At 50.1% G+C, this 21,888-nt stretch overlaps 1 long non-coding RNA gene across 1 annotated transcript; it reads left to right on the top strand.

Moving 5' to 3' along the window:
• Positions 1 to 1,194: 1,194 nt before the first annotated feature.
• On the top strand, positions 1,195 to 3,241 carry LOC122385139. The gene is made up of 2 exons (XR_006257166.1): positions 1,195 to 1,394; positions 2,544 to 3,241. It is a non-coding gene; the product is annotated as an uncharacterized LOC122385139 (long non-coding RNA).
• Positions 3,242 to 21,888: the final 18,647 nt, after the last annotated feature.

Here is a 21,888-nt window from a genome sequence, read left to right as displayed (position 1 = left end):
GACGGAAACGGACGGAGACGGCTCGCTAAACAAATTACTCGGACGCTGAAAGACAGTCGGACAGCGAATCGCAGTGGGATAGCACATAATAAATCAGGAACTCGCAGCAAAGGTGACATTTTTAAAGTAAATGGAAAATCGTGACAGATGTGTACGGCACACTGCCTCCTGCCCGAGTTCCAGGCGTTATCAACTCACTCGTCAAATTATATCCAGTCCCGCACGGCCCGGCCGGGCGGCTCGTGCGCCGCGCAGTCCACTGCCGTTGGCTGCAGGCGCAGGCTCTCTCATATGCATGCATGCGATCAAAGCGGTCAAAGCTGAGGTCTCGGCCGTCGGAGCTGAGGCCCTGGTCAGAGCGATCACTGGTGACGCCGCGGCGAGACATTGCATGCAGCAGGCGCCGGCCCCGTGCCCGATCCGCGGGGGATCGCCGCATGCCGCGCGACGTCAGGCGGAACAGTCCATGATGGTGATTTATCGACAAAAATACTCGGCATTTCTTACCAAAGCAGTCATGAATGCAATACCATAAGAGTTTGCAATTTCATTTACCTTCGTCTTGGTGCAAGGACTGAAGAGGGGCGATTTCGAGCTCACTAGTTTTATTGTATTGCCTGTGTAGAGAGTCGCGGCGCGTGGAGCTTAGAAAATAGGGTGCCTACTTCGCACATCCATTTTGCATCGCAATGTAAAATTTTGACCTCAATTCACTGCACAGTGCACCTAGTAACCAGGTCACCCTGTATCCATGATCATTTTGGGACATACCTATTTGCGAATAGGAAGCGTGTTTCATATAAGCCACTATAAGAAAAAGTTACAATCAACGAACATCCGACGTGACAACATTCAAAGTCGATCCCACCTCCGTTTTGCGTTTCTCCCCGTTCCCGATCTCCGTGAACTCTTTCGCAGCCCTCGGCGAGGTACTGCCACCTTGCATGACCTCATCGGCCCACCTCTGAGCTCAAATGACCTCACCTGCGTGAAACCGTAATCCAGCTTCAGCCCGTTCAGGTGGTACGGTGCCTGCAGGCGACTTCCCTCTCCCTCTCCCCTCCGACCGGTCACCCCGGCGTCGGGTTGACCGGTCGCCAGGGCGCCAGAGGGCTGTTCACGGGCCCTGTGTGCGGTCGGACCGCACACAGCCTCGAAGCTCCGCCCACTGCGTCCCTACGTCATGGATGAAGTAGTACCTGGATCGGCAACTCCTCGATGTTTGTGACCACCGCTAGGTGGCAGTGGTGTCGAGCGCTAAGGACGCGGGGGAGCGGGTGCTATTCAAAACAATGGTCGGCGTCGCGTCGTAGGATCGTTTGCCTTGTTTTTTGAAAAGTTAAGCCCCTTTGGAGCAGATTGGAAGGTTTCAGAAGATGGAGGAAGATGGCAAGGTAAGATTGGTAAGGTTTTTTTGTGGTTGGAGGGTCTGAGTGGCCTAAAATATGACTGTAAAGAGCGGCTGTTGACGATACTGGCGCACATTGCTTCTCGCCATATGTCGTTAAAAATCGTATAATTTCCGTAATTGAATGGTTAATCACTTATTTATATGTTTAATTTTATGTTTTTATATGTTTGTTATATGTTTGACACGTCATATCTCAAGCTTATACATGCCGCTGATATAGCCATGGTTTTGCTTGTGATACAATTTCGGTCTTGGCAGCGCATGATAGGTGGTGGATGATGCATTGTTAGTTGTGAATTGCTTAAGTTTTTGTTAAGTTTTTAGTTTAGCAAAATCAGTTAGTGTGCCATTATTTTTTAACTCAATATTTGTTCAACTATTGAAAATGGTTTCTGTTTTATATTGTGTAGTGCCAATACCTACCTATAAATTGGTCAACTGCTCACTGTTCAGACTCACTGCTCACCCATATCAGTTTCCTACGTATTTCTCTGAACGGCTGACTAGAGTGCAACACACTAGGAGCAGTTGACTGGCATCATGTCATTTCAGCTAATTTTTATAACCTGCTTGCCAATGCCCTGATTTCATAAATAGTTGAATGATATTGAATAAAAAAAACACATTTAAATAAATCATGTTCTCAGCCTGAAAAACTGAACCATTTGACAGTAAAAAGAAAGCCTAATGGCAGCCAGTGCCATTGTCAACCACAAATGACAAAAGAGTGCCGACCCTGGTCCCTGACATCAGCTTCCTTCTTTTCTCAAAGCCAAAAGGTCCAGAGTAGTACGAAGAAGTTTGTGAGTTTCCCTCTATTGAATGATATATAACAATCACCTTTTTAGAACGAGTGCTAGCCAAACTGTGTGTAGATAGCAGATAGATTTAAGTAAGATAAAGCCATTTTAAACTATGTAAGCCTAGCAGATAAGGTGTTAAGCTTTTGGGTACTTTTGTTTGGGAGTATCTTGTCAAGGTATTATTTATTTTATTTTTTGCCAACATCATCGCAATGTAAAATACTTTTTGTGATGTTGTGGGGAAACAGTTTGCCTTGGAATGCCCTCACTCTCCATTTCATTACGGTATGCTCAGGTATCTAATTTCCCTCTCTCACTCTTCGTTTCAGATCAAAGAGATGGGTTCAGTTTCCACGGTGTGCTGACTTGAATTGGCATCCTGTGATTTGTGATGTGAATTATGATGCACGCACTCGCAGGTGCACGCCCACTGCGGACACGTGTGACGTGACGGCAGCAGGCAGCCGGGGTGTGAACTGTGAACTGGCTCGGCCGAAAATGTTTAAGGTATTACAGCGTTTGTAACTGACTAACATACCCACTACGGGCATACCCATTGAGCGGATAATGCGTTCGTGTGCATCGTGTTTGCATTTATTCCCGATATACTCTGGTGGTAGGTGTGAATTGGAAACCAGCTTGGTGCTACGACACCGTTTAGTAGGCATGTGGCACGTCGTTTCTCGAAACCTACCTATCAGTCTATGCAATAATATGCATTGTATACATTGTGTGTCATCGTTCACAGTTGTCATTGAACCTGTGTTAAATTCTGAACTTCAGGCCGAGACAGACTATTTCCACCGTCAGGAAATCGCACACGAGAACCTATTCAAATCCATTAAGTTGCAATAGCATCAATCGCACGCAAGGAGGTGCGTGTTATGGATGCGAGTGCGACCGGGGTTTATTTGAATAGGCTCTCGGTCTCGCACATGATTTCTGACTGCGGAAAGAATCGGTTTCAGCCTGTACTCAGTAGGCAATTCGCTCATGCGACGGCAAATATAAGTTCAATATGGAAACAGTTTTTTAACGAAACGGTGTATGGTAAGCTTATAATCATGGAATGCTTCTTGATAGAAATTGTCAGTGGTGCAGATATTCGTTAATCGATATGACAGCATTTGTCTTGATCTTTATAAGTCAGTCAAAATGGCTGTAGCAATGATTTGGATGTTTCACGGCGGACGGCACATTTCCTCTGCGGTCTACCGACGACTGAGTTGGAATGCTCAAGTTGATCAGGGGCAACCCGAGTGATAGACAAAGTCGTTTGATCGAAGGTATTTTCAGGCAGCTGGCAGAAGGCGCCTGGCCTGGCCATGAGAGCTAACAATACGACGTGCTGAGGTAAAATCGGCCAGTCGCGCTCGGTAAACGACCCACCACACCATTCTTTCCAAAACGATACATAGTCTATGGAACCGCCCTGGACCGCTCTTCCGGAACCCGACACTGTTGGCCTATGCCAAACTTAGCCGCGGCTGGTTCAGGCCATGTAACTTGCCGGTCATTTTCGGACTTTGCTGGTATTGGCCGCTGCCTGACTGGGCGGCGGCGGCGGGCTGTCCTTAGCAGGGATCAGTCTGCCCGATAGGTGGCAGCACTTTCGGGCGGTCGCGCAATACAATGGGAATTCCGCGGAGTTGCCGATCCAGGTAGTAGGTAATCCATGCCTACGTCAGCCTTCCGTCACCGCACACAGCGATCGCTGTGGCCGGTCCCACAGCGGACCGTCCACCGCACGCAGCCGTGACGTCAGAACCGCCTACCCATCCCCTACCCCCACGCCTGCTGGACGCACCGCACACACCGCACGCAGCGGTGTGTGCGGTGCCCGAGAACACCCCTCAGGTACGCAGGGGACGCCGAACGGCGGCGGCGGCAGGGGCGGCAGTAGTCTGCGAGAAGCCACGAGGTGAGGACGCGCTCCCAGACGGGCACAGCGGACGGTGGGCAGTGGCTAGTGCCGCTGGTCTGACAAACCTCCATCAGTCACACACGCTAGCTGCCATGTCTGAGAAGAGCGCCTGTCTGTGTTTCGACCTGCGGAGCGGCTCGATCGCTATCGGCATCACGTTGCTGGTACTCGGCACATACACATACGGCACATACTGTGGATTCATCTCCATTGGCGCGCTGGCGCTGGGCCGCGCGAAGATCGTGGTGCCCTTCGTGGATATGGAGATATACTGCAGTGCGTAGCTGCCAGTGGGATCTTGCTCGTGATCTTTAACAGCCTGCTAATTTACGGAGTGGTGAAGAAGAGAACAGGCATGCTACTCGCATGGCTGATCTACTACGGAATATTCTGTTCTATCAAAACCGTGGTCGGTATAACCAGTCTTGTATTCGCCATGTTAAGTGGAAAAACATTGCCAGTAGCTGGAGCTTGTGTCGAGCTTCTGGTGGCCGTCCTGTTTTGGAGATATGAAGGTTTCCATCGATATCAGTATGACGAATTGAAGATAATGCTGCTGTACCAAGCAGTCATCGGGATTTTGTTCTTGATCTTCAACAGTCTACTGATCCACGGAGTGAGAAAGAGGAAGACGGGCATGGTGCTCGCGTGGTTGATTTACCACGGAGTATACAGCTCTATCAAAACCGTGGCCCTGATGATTGGCCTTGCATTTGCCATGGCAAGTGGAAAACCCTCGCAAAAAGTTGGAGTCGCTGTTGGGTTTCTGGAAACCATCCTGTTTTGGATGTTGCTTCTATTCGTGCGCCGTTATCGCACGTCACTGAAGCAGCAAACCGGTGAGTCACACATGCCACAGAAGGACGAAGATGTAGAAAACATGACGAAGGTGCAAGTGTGAGGTGAAACCAAGGATACCCGTTCAGAACAAATAATTTATCCAGGAAGGTCTCATCCATTGGTTGGAAAAATGGCCCATCGAATGTCATCAACTCGGAACAAAGTTGAAGATATGCGCGAGTTGATCAACCTCGCTAGAATTATGTACATACCAGAACTCGTTAAACTTCGTCAAATTGGGGAAAATTGTTGGGCAAAAAGACTTTCTTCAGAAAATTCTTAGCTGACCATAGCATGAGATGGAGATACAACATTTGGTCTTTTTAGTCCGTAGACATTTCGCATTTTCACCACTGTAAATTTTAATATTTTCCACGCCGAGCGTTGTGTACTGCGCGCGTGTCCTGTGTCGTGGCCAGCGACTGTGTGACACCGACGCGCTACATTTTTTACTGTACTGACTTTCTTCACAACCGAGTTTGTGTAATATACGTTATATATATATATATATATATATATATATATATATATATATATATATATATATATATATATATATATATATATATATATATATATATATATATATATATATATATATATATATATATATATATATATATATATATATATATATATATATATATATATATGTCGTGCTTATCATCGCCGGCGGCGTGCTTACTGCTGGTTACTGGGCAACGGACGCCCGGCCGAGGTTGAGTTGTCGGAAAGGGCTATGAGTTGAGTGGCAGGTCATATTCTTACGGACGTTTTCCAAAGCGGATATACTCTTTCAAAATACTTTTCTTACTGGACATGTTTTTCCCAGACACGTTGCCGAAAAATCGCTATTCTTACGGTAATTTTCTATCGGAGGCAATTTCTATCGGAGGCAAAGACGAGAAGTGTCGCCCTCAACTACCGTGCGGCTGACTTCGTGGGTCTGCGGACGGCGTTGCGTCTTCTGCCGTGGATCACCTTACGTTCTTTGAGCGTGAACGAAGCAACGGAGCTTTTTTACGACTGGACACAGGCGGCAGTTAGGGATTTTATCCCCACTGTGGCACTGCGCAGTCGTTTCCCGCCATGGTTTACTCGTCCTGTAAGAGATGCTTTGCGCCTCAAGGAAGCAAGCTATCGGCGCAAGCGCTCTCAACCGTCCGAGGAAAGTGACCGCATGTTCTCCGAGGCTCGGCGACGGTTCAAGGCTGCGGCGAACGCCGAGTATCGGTCGTACCTTGTGGGCCTGGTGGGTGATTTTCAGACCAACTCTAAAAGACTCTGGTCATTTCTCAAGTCTCTTAAATCTTCTCGCCACTGCTCTAGTAACCTGACTTATGAAGGACATGTTTACGACACGGATGTCGATAAGGCCAACTGTTTCAATCTGTGCTTTTCTAGAAAGTTTTCTGTTCCTGGTGCTGACTACCTCCCAGCGGCCCCTGAGCTTGTTTCCGAGACGCTGCGTCGTTTCGAGTTTGCAGATGGCGCTGTGGAGCGATTGTTGCTTGAACTGAGCCCGCACAAGGCATGTGGCCCTGATGGCCTCAGCGCGCGTATTATGAGGGAGTGCGCTCGTGAGCTTGCCGTCCCGATAGAAATACTGTGCCGCATGTCTATCGAACAGGGTGTCTTTCCCGATGCGTGGAAGCATGCGAACGTGGTACCCGTCCACAAGAAGGGTAACAAGTGCTCCCCCGACAACTACCGCCCGGTGTCGCTGTTGCCACTATGCTCCAAGGTCCTGGAAAGGCTCGTCTATGACTCGCTGCTGTCTCACTGTCTGCCTGGTCTTCCTGACAGTCAGCACGGCTCCTGAGGAGACGCTCTTGCGCCAGCAACTTAGCCTGCTTTCTCTCCCACGCATGGGATTCTATTGCTGCTGGCTCGCAGACGGACACAGTTTACACCGATTTTAGCTCTGCTTTTACTTCAGTAAACCATCAGCTGCTTTTGCACAAACTGAGAACATCGTTTAGTGTTTCTGACAAAGCGTATGCCTGGCTCGCATCTTATCTGTCCAATAGGCGCCAGCGCGTAGTGCTGAACGGCGTGACCTCTGACTGGACTTCTGTCAAGTCTGGGGTGCCAGAAGGCAGCATCTGTGGACCTTTGTTTTTTATCTGCTACACTGCTGACATTCCATCTATCATCAACACAAACTGTATCATGTACGCGGATGATTTGAAACTTTTCAATCGTGTAACCTCTAACGACGACGCCGCCGTCCTGCAGGCCGACCTTGGTCGGCTGGTGCGATGGTCTGAGGCATGGCAGCTAAAATTGAACCCAGTCAAATGTTTTGTTATTTCGTACACGCTCAAAACCCGGCCAGTTACATTTGATTACCAGATCACTCATGTTTCACTGCAGCGCAAGGTAGAGGCACGTGATCTCGGAGTGATACTGGACAGCAAGCTAACATTCGCGCGTCACATAGACACTGTTGTGGCGAAGTCCAGACGCATGCTCGGGTTGTTCATTCGGGGTATGCAGCAGCCTCGCAACCTGCGCGGCGGGGCCCTTGACGTCAGAGCATTGCGTACTGCCTACTTTGCGCATGTCCGATCACTCCTGGAGTATTGTAGTGTCGTCTGGGCCGGCGCTGCAGTGACCCACATGAAACGACTAGACCGTGTGCAACACAAGTTCCTCATTTGGCTCGCATCTCGTTCGGACCATCCCACAAACTGCCTGGATTACGAACATCTACTGTCTCACTTTCAGGTTCCATCCATCAAATCGAGATTTCATCAACACGACCTCATGTTTTTATTCAAGATTTTCCATGGTCAGATTGACTGTCCGCAACTAGTCACAAGGTTCTCACTCTCAGCACCTAGTAGAAGGGTACGCAACATCAGGCTGTGGAATATCCCACCAGCACGAGTCAATACTGTCAAAAACTCTATGTTCGGGCGAATTCCAAACAGCTGTAACGCCCTCGTAGCCGCGAACAGTACAGTTGACTTTTTCACGGCAACACTTGGAGCCTTCAGAACTGCTGCATATTCATTCGGTCAGGCCGCCGGTGTGTACTAGCATGTTTCCTTTTAGTGTATACTTTTAGCTTGTTTTCTTTTTAGTGTTGCTTATAGTAGATACCTACCTATGTTATGCCGTGCTTTTAACTACAGTGTTGTGAATCGTTTGTGTTTTCACCTCATCTTGTTTATGATTTTATGTACTGTTTTGACTGCACCTGTTAAAAGGGCGTTTGCCTGTGGGTGCTTGTAGTAAATACAATACAATACAAATTCTTACACAGCTTTAATGAAATTAATTTAAAGTTTCTTTAATTTAAGTTTTTTCCCATGATTATAAGCAATTTTCAAGGTTCTATGAACATAAATATTTTATGTTCTATAATGTTCAAGATTCAAAGGCAATTTTCAATGATTTAACCCTCGCATGTGTGCGGCGTTTGCCACTTGCCAGCGTCTAACGTGTCGGTTGGACCCCCTGCCATTCGGCCCCTGATCGAGCTAGAGCTTCGTGGAAAAAAAAAACGAACGTGTTGGCCGTGACGAGAGGAAGCCGATGATAACCAATTTTAAGGTCCTAGGTCATTGGTTGACCTTCAAGGCTGGGTCAGGGGTGAAAAATTGCATCGTTTTGTCGTTGTCGACGACAACCGAGAAGGCGAGCTTATGGCGACCACGCACAGCGTCTGTCCTTATGAAGTCCTTCCTCTTTGTGCGTTTAGAAGCGTTCCATCCCTTCGCCTCTACCCACGCCACCCATTCTCTGCGGTCCCCTCCCCATCGAAACGACTCGCAGTCCGCGGGTCCGATGCCTCCCGCTCGCGTCGGCATCCCCGTGGAAAATTTTCTGGTAGCTACAGGCATATTCCGACTCCCCGGAACTATTTAGTATATGCTGCGTCGTTCGACCATCGTTCGGACGGCCGACCGGCGACCCTAATATGACGACCAATGGCATACCAAGTGGTCACCGTGGCTGTCCGCTGGCAACACGTGTCTGGCAAATCTAGTACCTTCCAGAATCACCCAAACCACGGTCCCGACAGCACTGTACAGATGGGCAGGCCGGCCCCTGCCCACACCCTTCAGCGCCGTCCCCGGTTGGCGGCCAGGGTAGCGTCCCCTCCAGTCCGCCGGGACCCGGGCCCACCCGGCCGGCGGCGCCTGAGGGTAGGTCGCGGCAGTGGGACCGCGTCGGTGCCGGTAACGTTTTGATGCGGGGTGAGGACGCGCCATGTCATGTCCATGAGCTGACTGCTGACCTGACAGCTAACTGCTGAGCGCTCTCAACTACAAAAAGGAGAGGAATTAGGTAAAGGATATGTTTATTCCCTTGCACGATCCGTGACGCCTGCATGACGTCAATTGCATCTACCAGTACTAACTTGAGATTGCTTTGGTCAAAGGTGAGTGGAAGTCAACCAGTGGCACCGTCAAAGGGTCACCGAAAGGGTTAAAATGGCTATCGAATCCTCGATTATTTTGCGCTGCGCTGTAGCTCTGCATGATTGGTTCCCAAGTTGTGTGCCAGTGTTTCGAAAAATGTTGTCAAATGCAATGTTTTACATTGAATGACCTCAGGTCAACTGACCTTTGACTTGACCTATAAGATAATTGACATTTTTCGTTCTTATTTTGGACATTCCACCGAATACCCTTCACTGCTTGTCACTACGTGGCCCAGGGTCCAATTTTACCAAATGCCTGGAATAGTGACGGCATTTGGTAACATTCAAAACTATTCCGCGGCATTTATTTATTCCTTCAGGCAACAATCACAATCATTCATGCCATTACAATCATTCGACGAAATTGGCTGATCGTAAATAACAATAATGTACTGTTGATATTATTGCCGGTAACTCCGGCCAGTGCTGTCATATCCTATTCACGGCATTGGTAAGCTTGGGCACAGGATCCGAGTCAGTATAAGGGTTCTTAGATCACCCCCATCCCACCCTATCAGGGCGCGGAAATCCAAAATCGTCAACGGGGTTAAACGGGGTTAAACATATTGAGTCGACAACCATACAAGCCCTTTTTCCCTCGGACGACAACCACCGAATCACTTTTTCAGCCCTGGGTTAGGTCAATGACCCAAAATTCGGGAAAATCGGGACCTGAGGTGAATTTTACCAACAGAAAAATAGCCGCCCGCCGGATTTTTTTTTTTTTTAACTTAAGACCGCTTCACATACCTACGGAGCGTAAATGCGATGGGCACGTAAGCGGATAGGGCTTTACATTTTACGCTCCGTATGTGAAGCGGTCTTGAGGCAAAAAAAATCCGGCAGGCGGCTATTTTTTCTGTTGGTAAAACTGGCCTCTGTTAGAATTTCGCATAGTGAAGCTTTTGCGGGTTATTTCGGGGTGCTGATCACGTATTTCATGTTAGTTTTGATCACAGATGATGTCTTTATGTATTTACGCCAGGTCGGGTCAGGTCAAGTCAGGTCAACCAGTAGGCGTCCTACCCGCTATCCATAGACCTTCAACTACCACTGACGGCGTCGTAAAATGTTACGAAGGCACTAAAACTACTTCTTAAATGTTCAAGTGGATGCTAAATTCGAAATCAGACCAAAGAATTACCACCAGAAACATGTAAAACTCGAAAAAGTGAACCAGTCATCAAAGGTCAATAACCTTGACCTGACCTTTGACACCCACCGTAATGCATGAGGAGAAAAACATCATTTCACATGTTTGGGCGTTTACAATCACAAAAAGACTGGAAACGCGCGGATAATAATATGAGCTGACATACCCTGAATCGAGATTCCGGCCAAACCTGAGGGGTGTTCACGGGCACCGCACACTGCTGCGTGCGGTGTGTGCGGTGCGTCCAGCAGGCGTGGGGGTAGGGGATGGGTAGGCGGCTCTGACGTCACGGCTGCGTGCGGTGGACGGTCCGCTGTGGCCAGTCCCGACCGGCCACAGCGATCGCTGTGTGCGTTGACGGAAGGCTGACGTAGGGACGCAGTCAGAACGACCCCGCGGACCGCGAATTCCAAAGGATGCTGCCGGCGCGTGACGAGAAGCTGGCTGGTGAACGGGGAGGACCGCCGCGGATTGGGGCTCAGGGGCGGTGGGAGACGGACTGGGGGGGGGGACGCACCCAAGGACCGACCAACAGGGTCCACCAGGGCCTGGAGGCGTCTCTGCCAACCGGGGAACAGTAGCACTGCACTGTTTGGGTCGGACAGCAGGGAGCGACAACCGAACCACCGTCCAGGGGAGCCGGCGGAGAGGAGACGGCACAGGCCGGATGGCTCGGGGGGGGGGGGTGGGGGCGAGGGAGCGGGTCAATAAATAGGGCAGGGAGTGTACACATTTGTAATGTTGTGTTGTGGCGCGTCGGCGGCCGCCGGGTAGCCGCAGACGACGCTTGCTCGGAGTTGTCCTGGAACGGGTCGGCGCGATGTTTTTGTGCGGGTAAGGGAGGCGCATAGCAGGCCAGCGTGGCCAGATCCGTGCGCCACTGTCTTTATTCCGTGACCATGACCTTGCCCTTGACCTTTGACCTTCAAGGTCAAATTTGAGGTCAAAGGGCGGGGTACTGGATAACGTCTCGAATTTATGGAAGGAGCGGGCTAAAAACGGTCCCAAACGACGGCCAGCCTCGTTGGCTAGCCTCCGCTACCCTGACCTTGGATCTAGCCCTTGACCTTCAAGGGCAATGGTCACGGAGGTTGCCCACGGTAACAAGCTATCATGTATGACCACTTTTGGTCCTCTTGCGCCCATAATTCGGGACGTTATCCGGTACCCCGTCCTTTGACCTCAAATTTGACCTTGAAGGTCAAACATTAGGGTCAAGGTCAAGGAGAATAAAATGTAGCCCTAGTTGCCAAGCATCCACTGGCATGGTTGTTTGAGACGTGGCAGATCAACTTTTTCACATTTCGCCCTACTCTTTCTTTGGGATATGGTGCCTATCTTTGACCTGGTGTTTGACCCTGAAGGTCAAGGGCTAGATCCAAGGTCAGGGTAGCGGAGGCTAGCCAACGAGGCTGGCCGTCGTTTTGGGCCGTTTTTAGCCCGTTGCTTCCATAAATTCGAGACGTTATCCGGTGCCCTGTCGTTTGACCTCAAATTTGACCTTGAAGGTCAAAGGTCAAGGTCAAGGTCATGGTCACGGAGGTTGCCCACGGTGACGAGCTATCATGTATGACCACTTTTGGTCCTCTTGCGCCCATAATTCGGGACGTTATACGGTACCCCGTCCTTTGACCTCAAATTTGACCCTGAAGATGACCTTGAAAATGTGTTTCATGTCCATTTTTGGAACCAGCTTGTCGTACTTGACCTTATATCGTGTTTTTAGCGAATTCTGAATCCGACGCTGAATCAGTCGCTGAAAACGTCGCTATCTTCACGCACGTAAAAACTTCACGAAAAGTAAATTCAGCTTGCCTAAAACGCAATTACCTATTTTAGATGACCTAGGTTGACCTTGACCCTGACCTTGACATCTGTACATCGTCGAACATGTTCCAAGATAGGTGGGAGGCAAGACTGGCAAAAAAGGCCGAAATCAAGGTGTCAAAAGCTCACAAGGCCCATAGCGAACGCAAGATGTTGAGAATTGGTCATTTGGGTCATGACATGACCTGAAAAACAATGTCATATCTCCGAAACCAAAAAACACAGAAACTTGAAATTTTCAGTGGACATCAAGAAAGGATAGAGGAGCAGCTATACGAAAAATCAGGCTTCTAGCTCTAAAAATGTTGAGTGCAGAGCAGAAGAACTACCTGGGGGGGGGGGGGGGTGGCGGCAATACACCCTCCCCTGCCCATGTGCGGGCGAGGGTTAATATAGGGAGAACTCTACAGTTATAAAAGAGGGAAATGACCCCTGCAAGGCACACTTTCCTCAGCAAGGCCCTTTTTTCTTTTTTCGGGACGAAAAATGGAATATCTTCGCCTAGGGTGATCGTTGGGCCGTAAAAGCTCCTTATTTGTGCTTGTCTCAGCTCAAGTTACGGAACTGCTATTCCACTTTAAAACCATATGTTAAAAGTGAACTATTTCCTTTAGCCACATTTGAACGCATATTAACCATTATTTGAACGACAATCACCAGTCCACACACGCCACCGTTTCGCCGTCCATGCGTGGCTGTCGCGGCTCACGGCTCGGCGTGCCGGCGGAGGGTGGGCGGAGCCAGGCGGCTGACGTCACCCAAGCATGACGCACGCAGCAGATGCATGCTGCAATAACCTCAGCTTTCGAACGAACTGAGCCCCGGTCGATAATTCCAGCCCCTCCCCGTCTCCCCGGTGGGGACGTCCGAACGCCGAGCGGCGCCAGAAGTGCAGGCGGGAAGGGCGGCGCGCGCGGCGGTGTGGACACGCTCTGAGCCGGACACTGCGCACGGTGGTCGGTGGACGGTGGACGGTGGACGGTGGACAGTGGACGGTGGATGGTGGACGGTGGACGGTGGACGGTGACAAGTGCTGTCGGTTCCCAGTCTGACAAACCTTCGCCCCATGACCATCAGTCACACACGCCAGCCACCATGTCTGAGAAGAGCTCCTGTCTGTGTTTCGACCTGCGGAGCGGCTCGCTCGCTATCGGCATCACGTTGGCGGTTGTCGGTGGCCTGATTACCGTCTCGTCATTGATCTACATCGGCGAGCTGCAGCAGGATCGGGATTATGAAGGTTTCCATCGATATCAGAACTATGACGAATTGAAGGTAATGCTGCTGTACCAAGCTGTCATCGGGATTTTGTTCTTGATCTTCAACAGCCTACTGATCCACGGAGTGAGAAAGAGGAAGACGGGCATGGTGCTCGCGTGGTTGATTTACCACGGAGTATACAGCTCTATCAAAACCGTGGCCCTGATGATCGGCCTTGCATTTGCCATGGCAAGTGGAAAACGCTCGCAAAAAGTTGGAGTCGCTGTTGGGTTTCTGGAAACCATCCTGTTTTGGAGGTTGCTTCTATTCGTGTTCCGTTATCATACGTCACTGAAGCAACAAATGGGTGAGTCACACATGCCACAGAAGGATGAAGATGTAGAAAACATGACGAAGGTGCAAGTGTGAGGTGAAACCGAGGATATCCGTTCGGAACAATTATTTATCCAGCAAGGTCTCATCCATTGGGCGGGAAAATGACCCATCGTGTCATCAATTCAGGACAAAGTTGAAAAGAAAAGCGTGAGCTGACAAACCTCGCTAGAACTATGGACCACAAATCGTTCCATTCCGTCTAATTATCCGAAAACATTTGCTTCTACATACCAACATGTTTCATATCTGCCAATAAAATGAAAACGAGATGCAACTTGTTGGCTTTTGGCCCGTAATTTTCGTGTTTTCACCAATGTAAGAGAGCAGGCGAGCGCTGTGTTCTGTGCGCGTGTCCTGTGTTGCGACTGTGTGATGCTGAGGCGACACGTTATATGCCGTCCTTCTTCACGGCGGAGCTTGTAGGTACATACCATGTAGGTACCATGGCAAATATTTTATTACGTATACATGACTATTATATTACACGTTATATTTTATTTTATTACGTTATTTGCCAAATCATACATGACTGATTTGATTGATTTTTTTTTTCTTGCATAAACCTGCGCCGTGCTGGCAGCTGGGGGGGGGGGCGGAAGGAGGGTACGCCCTCCCCCTCAGGTTTTTCGCGAATATCTCAAAAAACGGCAGCGCGCAGCCTTCAAGGGAGAAGTGAGAGAAAATTGAAATGCGCCTCTTTTGGACGAATGTCGTTCTAAACCTTCTCAAACGTCGGTTCGTTCAAGGTCAGGTCACCAGGGTCACGTCAAGTGACCTTACCTCAGAAAAGTTCAAAGACTCGCTATAGCTACACCGACTGAACGATCACTTTGAAACTTTCAGCAATTGATAAGATTAGCAGTACATATGTATAAAATGTATATCTCGGATTATTTTGTATCTGCGACCTAAGGTCAGGTCAATTTTGCGACCTCTCCAGTTAGTCAATGGGAGAAAATTGAAATGCGCCTCTTTTGGACGAATGTCGTTCTAAACCTTCTCAAACATCGGTTCGTTCAAGGTCAGGTCACCCGGGTCACGTCAAATGACCTTACCTCAGAAAAAGTTCAAAGACTCGCTATAGCTACACCGACTGAACGATCACTTTGAAACTTTCAGCAATTGATAAGATTAGCAGTACATATGTATAAAATGTATATCTCGGATTATTTTGTATCTGCGACCTAAGGTCAGGTCAATTTTGCGACCTCTCCAGTTAGTCAATGGGAGAAAATTGAAATGCGCCTCTTTTGGACGAATGTCGTTCTAAACCTTCTCAAACATCGGTTCGTTCAAGGTCAGGTCACCCGGGTCACGTCAAATGACCTTACCTCAGAAAAAGTTCAAAGACTTGCTATAGCTACACCGACTGAACGATCACTTTGAAACTTTCAGCAATTGATAAGATTAGCAGTATGTATAAAATGTATATCTCGGATTATTTTGTATCTGCGACCTAAGGTCAGGTCAATTTTGCGACCTCTCCAGTTAGTCAATGGGAGAAAATTGAAATGCGCCTCTTTTGGATGAATGTCGTTCTAAGCCTTCTCAAACATCGGTTCATAGGTAAACATGACACACTGAATCGGAAAAATGCACCTGTGACCCCTCTGTGTACCCCTGAGGTCATCTCAGGTCATGAAAGGTCACCAGCGTTTTCTTACTATAAATAGTTTTGATAGAGACGTGCAAGAGCGGTGAAAACACGTCAGGTGTGCTCAGCTCGACGATACGGATCGACAATTATGCAACATGACCCTTTCCAGTCAGGTCATAACCTTGACCTTTGGTCAATTTTTCAAAATGACTTTTTAAGGTCAACGTATACGGTTCATTCGGCGCGTCTCGACGAGAGGAACACGATGCTGACAATATTAATGTCATGGCTCTCTTGCGTCAAAAGTTATTACCGAAAAACATGCTTCGTAAAAATGTCTTTTTTTTTAGTTTTGCCCTCTGGAGGCTAAACCGTTGACCTGAGGTCAAATCTGAAAACAATAACCAGAAAGGTCTGTAAAAGTGCTATCGAATGCGCTTTTCCGCGGCGCTGTAGCTCTATTGGTTCCCGAGGTAGCTCTTGGCAGTTTCCAAAATTACTGAAATGGACTAACTTTGAACTTTGATGACCTCTGGCGAGCTGACCTTTGACCTGATCTAAAAACTTCCAAGTGTTTCCGTCATTATTTTTGACGCTCTTTCGATTGCTGCTTACCGCGTGTCGCTACTTAGACGGGGGGAGCGTTTTCACGCCCCCCCCCCCCCCAGCACGACACAAAAAACGCAGGGCATCAGCACGGCGCGGATTAACGTCTTTTGTATACGCAATGGCATAACGTAGTAGCGGGTGCTTGGAAACAGGGGTGCGGAGCCGGAGCCGTCAAAGAGGGGGGCGATTCCGGCTCTTTTTTAAGAGGAAAAAATGATTGACATAATTAATTGCAATTAATAACATAGGTACCTAATAATGAATTGACCTAGTTAGTAGTTCGGTTTGACAGTACAAGGCAGTAAGGAAAACATGTGGTACGTCATGGGCCATCACGTGAATGAAAAAAGCTGAATACGTGTCCCCAGTGTCCCACAGGCCACAGTACGCAATCAACCTCCTGTCTGCTCCTCCCTCCCCACATCTACTGTATCCCCAGAACCTGAGGACCGGTCATCAGGTGACGGTAATTGTTTTGAAGCCAGTGCAGTGGACTGCGAGCATTTCTTTCCGAGAAAGATACCTATACATAACATTCCGCCACGTGCTTATATACCCTGTTCGCTGATTATATGTGCTGTTGAGAAAATAGCCTTGTTATGCAAATACAGAAGCAACATGTACCAATCAAATTGCTTTTTTCTTCCACCCGTATTTAATTGATCGCATAGGGAATGTACTGAGTCGGAGCCGGAGCCGGAGCCGGAGCCGCCAGGACATTTCAACCGGAGCCGTAGCTGATTTTTTTTCTCCGGAGCCGGAGCTGGAGCCGGAGCCGTCTGCAATTTCTACGGCTCCGCATCCATGCATGGAAAGCCTAAGAGCCCTAAGACTTTGGTATCAACACGGCGCAGATTAACGTCTTTTGTACTATATGCAATGGCATAACGTAGTACCGAAAGCGAGTGCTTGGAATTTTGGAAAGCCTCAAGACATTGGTATTACGCTGCTTTTAGCTCCCGTTTGATTTTACCTGTCCGCTATTTCTGGGGTCAATTGGGACGGACATATCTATTGTTGACAATGGCATACGTCCCTGTTCATAATGTCGGTGACTTGGAAGACACTTGTAAGTTATAAGTGATCTAAATTCGATAAGCATGGGATGTCACTGATTGACCCACGGGTAACAGAATCAACAAACGCATATGTCCTGTCAAATGAGCCCTCTCCCTCACGGTATACCGTGGCGTATAGTGTATACCATCGCCGGCCTGGGGGCCGCCAGTGGGCTCAATCAAAGGACGACGCCGGCCGGCGGCCGTGCCTGGCTCGGCTCAGCGGTATGGTGTTAGTGCCGACCGTCCGACCGCCCGACCGCCGACCGTCCGACCCCCGACCGCCCGACCGCCGACCGCCCGACCGCAGCGGCGGCGGCGGCACTGCGCAGGCGCACATCGACCGCCGAGTGGATGACATGCCCGGCCGGCCCTGTGGCGCGCCAGTTGCCGAGAGTTGTTCAGTGGGTGGGTCTCGCCGCGCTCGATATCCACCGCACCTTTGTGACATTTTGCGGAGGACTGGTGGCATTTGTGCGTCGCTTCTAGCACCGTCCAGCACAACTTGGCCAAGATGAGTCGCCTGACAGGCTGCTGCGGCTGTTTCGACCTGCGTGACGGCTCGCGGGCTATCGGCATCACGCTGCTGGTGCTGGGCAGCCTGGGCCTGGTCAGCGAGGTTGCCGGCACCATACAGCTCTCCCAGCAGGAGAACACGCAGATGAACTCGGCGGTCATTGTACAGATCGTGTTCCAGTTCGTGTTCTGCATCCTGCACCTGGTGATGAACGCTTTGCTGGTTCACGGCGTCAACAACAGCCGGCGCGGAATGCTGCTGGCCTGGCTCATCTACACGGGTATTGTCACTGGTCTGCAGAGCATCGGCGTGGCCATCGGCTTCATCGTGGCGTGTGTGACGGGCGTCTGGTGGCTGATCCTGCTGGTGGTCGCCGTGGCCGGCCTGATCGCCGTCTTCTGGTACTGGTTCGTCGTGGTGCTGCACTACTACCAGGAGATGCAGGAGAAGAACGGCTTCGTCTACGGCAAGCAGGCCAACGACGCGCTGTGAGGTGAAGGAGTTGATCTGTGAAGATGTTGGCCTGTGACGCGCTGATGATTTGTGTTTGTAAAATGTGCACCGCGGCCTGTCTGTGTTTGTAAAATGTGTAGGTATGCGCGACGCTGTGACCTCTGGGAAGAGACTTTTAAGGATGACCTCAGCTGGGTGTGTTCGGAAGTGTCCTTGCTGACCTGCTGGTCGATGTCACTGAGGCAGTCCGTTTCCCCGTAACAGGTCGTGCAGGAGGTGTCCACTCACAACGCGGAAGGAAGAAGACAATGAGAACGTTGTGCCTTGGCACTTAAAAGCTTCATTCTTTTGTAACCACTGTTTTACAGTGCATCAATGTGAACTTTTTGGTAGATATGTTGTAATGCTGAAGCTTCTTCGATCAGCCGTGCTGGATCTATTACTCCACCATGGGTGGACGAGTATTAAATAGAGGCGTGGGTAATGACTGGGATATTGGCCTGGGGTTATGACTCTTGCCGAGGGCGTCAGAACATTTGTGGCCTACCGCGGGATGTATAAGATCTGCTATTTTGTAATAAATGCTCTGATGTAACGACTCGAATGTGAAACTGATACGAGGGTACTGACAGATCTGCGTGATCATGGATATAATCGAAAAACCACGCCGACCGAATGAACGACCCTGGAAATTAATTAGCACCAGATAATAGATAACCAGTAAACCATACCCTTTTCCGAGTCTTTGCGCTTGCTCAACTGATCGCTGTTAGCTTTTAGGTCCTTATGGCCGGTGAAAAGCCCTTTGAAATGTTCCAACTAGCTTTAAAAAAAACGACATTTCATGCAAATTAATACCATCGCCATTACCTAACAATAATCACTTGAAACGCGCAAGATCGCTGCGGGCACGCTCATTCGGTGGATCAACAGACAACTGGCGCATGCATGCGGCACACGCACTTCTGCACGGAGCGTTTAGGAATGTGTCGCCCCCCCCCCCCCCATTCCACAGTCCACATAGCACGGTCTGGTCCACCGCGCCTGGGAATTCCAGCCGCCAGCTCAGTCTACCACGGCCCGGCACGGTGAGGCCGACCTCCCCCCGCCCCGCCAGACTGCAACTGCGCAGTGGCCCCTCCCCACTGCCGGCGCCGCCTGCTTGGCACGCCGCGCCCGGCCGGACCGGCACCGTCAAAATAAACCCCTCCTCGCCGCCACGCCGTGCCTAAGTGTATACGGAGCGACAGTAGCGAGAAAAAAAAAACTGGGCTCCAGCGAGCGACAGTAGAGGCAGGCGACGCCGCGGGGGAGGTACAGAGCCTCAAAACCTGCGGTTTTATTGGGACGATATCATACATAATAGTAATCTTTTCCATATTATCCGTTTATACCCCGAACTAGCGGTAGTTAACGAGCCACAGGTAAAACATAGAGCTCTGTATGGTCGCGGCTTTACAGCGCAGGACGCTTTACCCAGATTGTCCACCGTCGTTCAGCACGCGATCATCGATCAGGCCCCGCCCGCGTGACGTGACCGAATCCTCAGCACCAAAACAGAGGTTTCGCTCTTTGTTAAAAGAAAAAGAAAAACGGTCTGCGGCCCATCGGTGTTATTTGTTGGACAAACAGACCAACACCATCACACTTGCAATCGCATACCACACACGAACATCAGTTCCAACTTCCAATTTATAAGTTATAACCAATATGTACGCCGACCATGGGTTTCGTGGTGCGACAATGCAGCACCTCTATTCGAGGTCTGGTAAGAGCGGGGTGCACTGGGTCCGGGCCCGGGGCGGCGGCCCGACCGCGGCGCCGGGCCGGGACGGGGGGGGGGGAGGTGAGGGATGCCGCGTTTCGGACGTGACGTCACCGGTCCGGGGCACGGCGCAGCTGCAGCTGGCACGGAGCCGGGCCGTGCCGACCGGCCGGAGTGGCGAGCTGGAACAGGCCGGCCCAGCGCCCGGCTGCAGGCTGGCCGTTCCAAGTACCGGCGGAGGCGGCGGCTGAGATACAGCGGCCGATACAGATGGGAGGTGGATGTAGGGTTTTAGGTAGAAATCACCCCCCCCCCCCCTTCTGCGCACAAGCGTTTTAGCTTAGGTAGGTATTCGAAACGAAGCGTCCAGTAGGCAGGGTTGTGCTCGACTCAAAAAAAATTGCCGACTCGACTCATCATTCAACTTCAGAAAGCCCTGACTCAACTCTGACTCAAACAAGGAGCTGATTTTTTCCCTTGACTCGACTCATGACTCAAGCGGCTCAATGAAAATATGAGTCGACTCAAACTTGACTTGTTGAGTCAAGTAAGTTGACTCAAAATTGACTCAGATAAAAAAGTTGTTGAGCGGGGCGGGGGTGAAAAAAAAAATCCGGCATCAGGGCCAGGGCAAAGTTGTTAAGCGGGGTGTGGGGATGAAAAGCTTGTTTCTAGAAAGTTGAGTCAGCTGACTCTTTGTTTGACTCAACTCGATGTCAAAATTATTTTACTGACTCAACTCTGACTCAACTCAACGCCTTAATGTTTTTGTCCGACTCAACTCTGACTCAACTCAACAGCTCAACATTTTATCCGACTCGACTCAAATCTGACTCATTTGAGTCAGAGTTGAGTCAAATTTCTGACTCGACTCATGAGTCAAGCACAACCCTGCCAGTAGGTACTAGTACACGTGTACCTATACACATAACATAAATTAAAATTAGATACGCAAGACGTAGGACGTAAGGGTTCACCTAAAAAAAAATCTTTCTATCTGCAATCCCTCAGAAATCTCAGAGTGCATCTTTATGTCATTCAGGCGCTGCCGCAGTTTCGCAGGGATAATGGGGACAAGGAAATTCCGAAGAATGTGTGACGTCACATGGTCGCTCTCCCTCGTGGTCTGTCTCACAGGGGAACCCCCGGGAGCACGCTGCAGGGCCGCTCTCCCAGGCGGTCGGCGCCGCGCGGTGACGTGCGAGTTGCGACAGCCACGCGGACAACTGACAAGCCGCCAGACGACGGCGAGTCTGTTTGTATAATTATATGCACCGCGGGTGAATCCAAGATTCTCAGATAGATCAACGCATTCGACCGCCGCGCCGCCGCCAGGACGATGGAGAAACCCACCACGGCGTAACGCGATGCATGTCAGGTGTGCTGTTCAGATTGCCGTGCATACAATACGAGTATGCATTGTGTGGCATTGTGCATGCAGTGGCAGTTATGGTGGGATAGGGTGACCGGGCTGGTTGTTATTGGGTAGAGTGGCCCCTGTCCCGGGAACAGCGCCTGGTGAGCGGGCTGGGGAGGGGGGAGGGGATTCCCGGAGGACCGGACGGGACGCCGGACACAAAGGGTAGCTCGGTGCGGCCCTCCTGGCGTCCCCTGTCCCCATTTACGGCTCCGGGCCGCCCCTCCGTCACAGGACCCATCTCGGATGTAGGATATGGGTACCTGAGGCGTGGGGAGACCCCAGACGGGCTCACAAACAGGGGTCTGAAATATCACTAAAGCCTCCCAGGTATCCCGGGAAAACCCAGAAAGTGGCATACCAGAGGTGGAATTGTCAAGGCAATGAGGATCCTCTGTTCCCCTGCTATAGGCCTATGAAGAAATGTTGAGCTACAATGCATTTTGTACCTTTTGTACAGCCTAAAGGCGACGTCCCCCCCCC

This window comes from Amphibalanus amphitrite, unplaced genomic scaffold, assembly GCF_019059575.1.
Source record: "Amphibalanus amphitrite isolate SeventyFive unplaced genomic scaffold, NRLGWU_Aamphi_draft 000210F_arrow, whole genome shotgun sequence".
NCBI lineage: Eukaryota > Metazoa > Arthropoda > Thecostraca > Balanomorpha > Balanidae > Amphibalanus > Amphibalanus amphitrite.
This window is presented reverse-complemented; position numbering and strand designations above follow the sequence as displayed.